Here is an 8300-nt window from a genome sequence, read left to right on the forward strand (position 1 = left end):
CCCCGCTTTGGAGACTTCCGCCTTTACACCGCGGCAGCCAATCAGCGCGCCGCTCGGAGCAGCGCAGGCCGGTTGAGGGTTCTTCCAACCTCGGCGTCTGCAGTGTGAAACTGTCCTCACCAGCAATCTTCCCCAGAGTTCACCTCATTCTTCATCTTCATGTCTGTGCATCATTTACATGTTCTGTCGAGGGATTTAACCCTTCGAATCTGGGTTTACGCGGTCATTCAGAGGCATGAAAAAGACAATATGAGAAAGACACGTGAATCTCATCAAAAAGACGCTCGTAAAAACCTGCATTTTATCTTGGCAAATGCAACAGCAGCTCACTGCACGTTCTTTCCATACACGTAAAATGGCATCATAGAAAAAAATCAGGTGGTGAAAAAGTATGTCAGGAGAGGTGGAGAGGAGAAAAACAAACAATACCCATTGAAAACAAATGGGGGGGGGGGGGGTGTCAACCTAAAGGCAAAAAAAGCTTACAACATTTACAAAAAAAATCCACATTAAAAGAGATATATGTATGTGTGTGTATGTATATATATACATATATACATATATATGTATATATGTGTATGTATGTATATATATGTATATATATGTATACATATATATACACTAGTATACATATATATATATATATATATATATATATATATATATATATATATATATATACACTAGAAGACTGTACTAGAAGACTAGACTAGGATAAACAGATATAAGGAATGAAATGTGATGATATTTGAGTGTGTGTAGCCTGTGTTTTTCTTCTATTTGTTGCAGAAGCTATGATTAATGCTGCTGAGGCATCATATTTGAGCTCGGCTAAGTGTCAGATCCCGTCATGGAGCAATTTTTTTCAGTGCACTTCTGAAACCTGTTCAGAGGCAAATATTTGAAATGCCTGTCATCACTGACAGTTTTACTCCTCTGGACTGATTGTTTTGTCTCGGCAATCCTGATAAAGGCCCTCGATAATTTCTGTTAAAATGACATTTTATCATCAAGAATTCATCTTATTCAAATTTTACACGATTATTCGGTAAAATAACCACTTGTTCCAGACTCCACTAGCAATGCACTGAGCAACCAGAAGATGGCAGCTGAGGGACTCACTTCATTTCACTGACATTACTCTGGAATCATGCTGGGAGCCACATTTCGTGGTTTGTTTGCGTTTTTGTTTGTTTGTTTGTTTGTTTTGCAGCTAAGAATATCAATAGGTCATCTGCAGATTTTTATTTAATTCCTTCTTTAGTGATAATACTTTTTTTTTGATAATTTCATATATCTGTTGTGCAAACTCTTAATAACGCTGAAAAATGGCTTTTTTCCATCCTTTTTTTCCACTTATTCTATTAATGGTCATGGGGGGTGGAGCCTCTCCTAGCGTCAACGGGCAAGAGGCGGGGTTCACCCTGGACAGGTCACCGTGCCATCACAGGACCAACACATAGAGACAGACAACCATTCACACTCACAGTCACACCTACGGTCAATTTAGAGTATCAATCAGCCTCGTCCCCTCTTGATGTCTTTGGACTGTGGGAGGAAGCTGGAGTACCAGAGAGAACCCTCACAGGAACAGGGAGAACATGCAGACTCCACACAGAAAGATCCTGTGCCCGAGCCTGGACTCGAACCCGGAACTTTCTTGCTGTGAGGCGACAGTGCTGACCACTGCACCAACCAACCGCCTCTGGCTTTTTCCACACCTTACAATTTTAAATGCATGAATATAAACATTACATGATATCATGAACTGGTGGCAAATTCATTGCTTCAGCAGTGATATATTTTCATACAAATTTTGAGAAAATTGTTCATTTTGCTCCAGTTTTTCTGAAGATGCATTACAAATATGTGATGCAAGATGTGTGGATGAGCACTCTGTGTCTTCTCCATCAAAAGGTTAAAAGTAAACCTTCACACGGTCGGTTGCGTGCATCACAGGATCATTTTCCAGAATCCTTCCACAAACGCTGTCATCTTTAACCCTCCCTGACATTCCCTGACCTCTCCGTCCACTGAGAGTGACTTACATACGCAGGTCACCACAAACAACCCCAATTCAGAGAAAAACTCAAAGAATTCCTTTAAAGATGGAGCAGCTTGGTCACTTTGAACTCAAGCTTTATGGCAATCTGCTTTGACCCTAGTCCTGTAGCTCTGGTGAAGACTGGGGTTTCGATTATAAAAATGATTTGATCACAGGGCATTTGAGGTATATGAGACACTTCATTCACCTCTATCAGTATTAGCTGTCTTTCAGTTCATGCTTCCCTTTGTTTTTGTTTTTTTTTTGTTTTTTTTGTCTCCCAAAGGCGGAAATTTTATTACAGAGCTGGCACTTCTGGATGTCTGTGCCCCAAAAACAAAAACAAAAAAAAAACCTACACTGAATGGAAACACAAGTCTGTTTATCTTTTATGCGGCCAATTAAAATCGACATACTTTACGTCGACCATGAAATGAGCAGAGTAACTTTTTTTTCTTTTTCTTTTCCTGACCTCACCAATTACACAAGGGGGGGGGGGGGGGGGGCATTGGTGGTGTAGAGGGCCCTCATATATTAAACCAGAAATGATCCCTAGGGATTTGAGATGTGGTGTCCTTTTCCAGCATCATTCTGATGTGGGGTCAGATGCAGGTTTTTACTTGCGTTTTGGGGTCATTAAATGATCTGTGACCTCACAGAATCAATGATGTACATTCCTGCTCCATATTATGGTTGTGTTAGCCGGCCATTGTCATCTGCCGATGTGTCAGCGAAGGATACTTCACTTCCTGTCACGGGAGGCTCAGATCTAAGCACACATCACGCTGGAGCCCGGGTGAAGATCAGGAGTAAATCTTGAGACACTGAAAGGTCCATCTATGTTTCATCAATGTGTAGAAAAAGAAACAATCTGCTGTAGGTCTGCAGAAATGCGAGATCAGATAGAGGGCAAAGCTGAGGATTCTGGCATGCCAGGGGAGGAGAACATGAGGAGGAATGCAGGGGAGGTGGTGGTATGGGGGGGGGGGGGGCACATGGATCAGATTTCAGGAGCCTGCAGAGAGGTTAAGAAGAATGGGCCAAAACCCCGCTGGCAGAGATCCCACACACTTTAAATTAAAAGGGAAAATATGCATGAGATTTCTTTTCTTTTAAACACCTTCTCTGCATCAGCTTTTCTTCCATATGTGTTGAATTAACAAAGCAAATAATCTAACAATAGTGGGATGCTGCCTTTTTTTTTCCAGGAATGTAAGAAAACAGGATATGTCTAAAGATATCAGAGCAGACCAGGGAGATACTTGGGTTTCCATCTTAAGTAAAAGCTTCACACAGTGTTGTTTACGTTGAGCCTCTGGCCTTAGGGGTTTCCTGCTGTTTGACAAACATGGGGCGGGGATGAGTAGCTCTGACACTTTCTCATAATATTCCACCCAGGACTCCTGGAGGCTCTTGTACATATTTTATAATTCAAATTTCTATGTACACGTGCACCATCTTCACATTTTTTGCAGCCCAAACTAACATGTTGCGTGTAACAGTTTGTGCATGTGAGCACTTTTCCTGCACACTCATAGAATTTCCTGACTGATGGTGAGAGGAAGTACTCTCCCTCTTTTGTTACATAAGCACAAAAACCACAAACCTCCCACTGAACAAATGCACTTAACATCATAAGAAATATAAAGAACATCAAGTGAAACTAACTCAAACATCGCATACAAGACACCCTTACAGCTTTAAAAACCATGATTGTTAACACAAAATCTTCCTTTTTGATTCAATGCAGCCACATTTTTATGTTTTATTTTGATAGAAAAAATGTGCAACGCCCTCAAAATTTAGCCAGCTACATTTTTCTGGGCGTCCTCAACCACGTGCATTGATTTCTAATTTGTCAGCGTTAGATGAGGTGATTCGGACATGCACACAAAATCAATAGTCATGTGGAATCGAAGGATTCCCAAAGGATGCGGGTCACCGGATACAAGAGTGTTTGGAAACACACCACACAGAGCAACTCTGTCTGAAATCAGATGTCATCTCGCACACTCGGTGTGTCTGTACCTTCTCAAGAGATTGGGTGGGCTTGCTAAGGAATTAGAGATGTATGCAATTGACTTACTGCCAAAAATTTTAATCTCTATAATCTATCCAAATGCAATATGTTGAATTCTGGTTAGAACACCAAGCATAAGTGGGAATCTTCTGATGAGAATATTAGAGTAACCAACTACATTAACACGGCCCTTCAGGGCAGACGACATGTATTTATGTAACTTGATTATATAACTTTACAGGGCAGAATTACACAAAAACATAATTTTGGATGTACGAACCAGAGAAATAAAAAGTGCACATGAGGTGAAGAGGAAAATCCCAAACTGACCTGCAGGCATCTCCACACAACAGCCCTATAGTTTTATTATTCTCTCTCATAAAAAAATGTTAACAAGCTCCAGAATTCCAATGGGAAACACAGACCATGCCTTCACAGTATCGGTTATCAACAATAAACGGAGATGGAATCACATTTTATGATTAATTCTGGCAACGCTGAAACACTTTTAATGAACAGCTCTCAAAAATGGAAGTGAGCTGACAGCTCCTTTTGTCCCCCATGTGGACTTATCGCCAAATCGAAGACATATATATCAAGAATTAAGTATTTTGGAAGTAATTATGGTAAATGCTGTTTCCTGGAGGATAGACCTGGTTGCTTTTATTACACTAGTTTTTCCCTGAGATAACCGCTTAACTTGCCAAACATCACATTTTTGGGGGAAAATATTATCAATAGTCGGTAACATCCACCGAAGTCAACCTTAAATCATTGTCAAGGTGAAAGCATTAACTGCCATGGTGAGAATGTGCACAATGGTATTATTCTGAGGCTAAATGGCAATACACAATGTTTACAATAAAGTTTGGAGAGTTGCCTAGCAGCAGAATGTACACAATGAAAAAGCCCAGTGGTGTTGCTCTTTATGTCAGCTGCAGGCCTGAAAGAACCGCTTGGGTACACAATGACTCTCATTCTCTGGACTTTTGACATGAGTGGAATGAAGGCCGAGCTCCGCGGTACAACCTTTTCCTGCTGCTGTCAAGTATTTCCTCTCATTCACTGGAAGGAATCCAGAAAAGCTTCAGATATGAGTCTAGAAATGTCATTGACAAATATGAAATATAAGGTGTCAGGACCATTTATTATAATAATAATCCATCCATCGTCGTCTTCCGCTTATTCCTTACTAGTAAGGGTCACGGGGGGGCTGGAGCCTATCCCAGCATCTATGGGCGAGAGGCGGGGTTCACCCTGTACAGGTCACCAGTCCATTGCAGGGCCAACATACAGAGATGAACAACCATTCACACTCACATTCATACCTACGGTCAATTCAGAGTATCAATCAGCCTCGTCCCCAAATTGCATGTCTTTGGATGGTGGGAAGAAGCTGGAGTACCAGAGAGAAAGTGAAAGAAGAAATGAATGAAGCAGCTTTAGTGATAAAGATTTAGTTGCTGATGAGTTGCATGCATGGAAGTCTGAACAATCAGTGTGTGTGTGTGTGTGTGTGTGTGTGTGTGTGTGTAAATAAGATAACATTGTAAAGTACTTGACTGCCTTAAAGGTAGAAATTGCTTTATGAATTGAGTCCATTTAGCATTTATCACCAGCCAGTAATATATTAATGACCAATAATATTTGATAGAATATTGGATTTACCGTCTATGTTGTTTTTAAGGTTTAAACTATGAAGAGATAACTCATTATTTAATGGAACCAGCTGATGTCATTTTTTGAGTAGTGTTGTCTGGCCTTATTCTAGGTGACACTCTCTCTCTGGCTCTCTCTCTCGCTCTCTCTCTCTCTCTCTCTCTCTCTCTCTCTCTCTCACACACACACACACACACACACACACGAACATGTACACACAAATAGCCTCTCACAGCTCTCTTTTGTGGTAAATTTCCCTTTAAGACTTCAGGGAAATGAATGTGCTGCAGCCATGAGGGATTACACTCCCAAACCCAACCCTCCTATCCAGACAGGAAGGCACGAGGATGTTCGTAAAATCTTCCTCTGGCTAACTGTGTTGGAGAGGAAGAAAAGACTTGTCTGTGATGTAATAGATCAACCTCAGAGATACAATGCTTTCTTTACTACCTTAAGACATTTTAAAGACTCTATCATTAGTTTCGGAAACAATGAGAAACAAACAGTGAGAAGACTGACCTAACATAACCTCTTTCCTGGGAAATACCCAGTGTGTTTGTGATTGAACATGTTCGTAGAGACCTCCTACTATCTGCTGTTACAGCCTGGTTACGTTATGTTTGTGCCAGTTTGAACAGTTATGCAGAAACTCAACCTGAACCTATAATCGAAGGAGGAAGGGCATTCAACATCTGTCTGCTCCTCCATTGGCATGAGCCTCCTTTTGACCTCAAATCTGCCTTCTTGAACTGCTCTAATGCTGCAGAATAGTTTTGTGTGATATTAATTCTAATTCTAGTTTGTGAGATGAAAAGAAGAGGAGGATGAACAATTTTATTTGAGTTAAAGGTTAAAAATACATAGAAATGATTGGACCAGTGAAAACACTGTTTCAGATATCATAAGTTACATGATTAGCTATACTGTGCTGGGATGAAACCATCTCCCAGTTTGATTCTCTCAAGTTTTTCTGAAAATGTAGAAGGATACAGGATCTTGCAGGAGAAATATCATAATACAAGATGATTTCAGGAGCATTGAAATAGTGAAAACATAAAATCGCTATGAGTAAATTTTGCTGTTGAGGTACTTGGGTGCTGATTGTTTACATTCTGAAGTAGTGGTATTCTACAAGTATTGATATTCAATATTACTTATTATATATATTATAGAATATTGTCTATAATATACAATAGACCAAAATGAAGAGCACTAATGTGCATGCATTTATCATCCATTCATTTTCTACCGCTTATCCTGTTAAGGGTTGTGGGGGGGCTGGAGTCTACCCCAGCAGCCTTCAGGCGAGAGGCGGGGTTCACCCTGGACAGGTCATCACTCCATCACAGGGCCAACACATAGAGACAGACAACCATTCACACCTACAGTCAATTTAGAGTATCAATCAGCCTCGTCCCCTCTTGATGTCTTTGGACTGTGGGAGGAAGCTGGAGTACCAGGAGAGAACCCACACAGGAACAGGGAGAACATGGAGACTCACACAGAAAGATCCCGTGCTGGAGCCAGGGCTCAAACCTGGAACCTTCTTGCTGCAGTGCTAACCACTGCACCACTGCTGCCCAAACTAATGTACAGGGCAATAAAATCTATTAACTTTTGAAAGTAAACGAAAATTCTCCCATCTCCACTTTCAGCAACACAGCTTGTACTGGAGTATATAGATTCTTGTTCAAAAACACAGACAGATGGAGCCATTAAACAACCCTCTCATTTTTGTCAGAGTATATTGATTAAGGAATTAAAAAACAATAAAGAACCGTACTTCAGTGAATCTCAAACAGCCTGTACCTTTCTTTTTAATGTTTCATAAAAGGTGCTGGTTCAACCCTGCCCCCATAAAAAGAGTGCTGAATCAGACCGCTCTCTCTTTTTCCTCCAGTGCTGACCCTTTGACTTCTCTTGGCCCCCGGTGAGCTTATCTGTACGCTCTGCTGGAGACCTTTGGGTTCATTTAGGAGAGACCTATCACATATCACACCTATGCATGCACACTATGCCAATGACCTAACAAACAGGACACTGACATCATCGTGAAGAGTATTTGATTCCACATGTAAGTCACAGCTCAAAGTTTCCTCAATTCTCCAGAGTACGAGTGGCTTGATGAATTAGTATATGATGATGTCTTTGACCAATACAATATTAAATTTGGGTGATATTTGTTTTTTTTGTTTGTTTGTTTGTTTGTTTTTTTGCTGTCACTGGAAGCTCAAAACACCTTCAGGCTGATATCAGATCAGAGGTGATGCCAGGCAATCAGAGGTGAAGGATAAGTTGCTTTGAGATGATGGATGTAGACCAAGACATGCTTAACATGCTGTTTGTACCTTGCTGAAGGTGAGGTTTTTTTTTAGCCTGTGGGGGTTGAGGGGTGATGATATTGCACCAGGAGTGTGAACGAATGCAAGCTGCAAAGGGAAGGACAACAAATCAGACAGTCGTATTCTAACAGTATAAGTATTGCTTAAAGAAAGAATATATATATACATATATATACATACATATATATATATATATATGTATGTATGTATGGGGAAAACTTACATTTTGTAATTA

Source organism: Aulostomus chinensis, chromosome 12, assembly GCF_037954235.1.
Source record: "Aulostomus chinensis isolate RoL2024-O1b breed Wild chromosome 12, RoL_Achi_v1.0, whole genome shotgun sequence".
Classification (NCBI taxonomy): domain Eukaryota; kingdom Metazoa; phylum Chordata; class Actinopteri; order Syngnathiformes; family Aulostomidae; genus Aulostomus; species Aulostomus chinensis.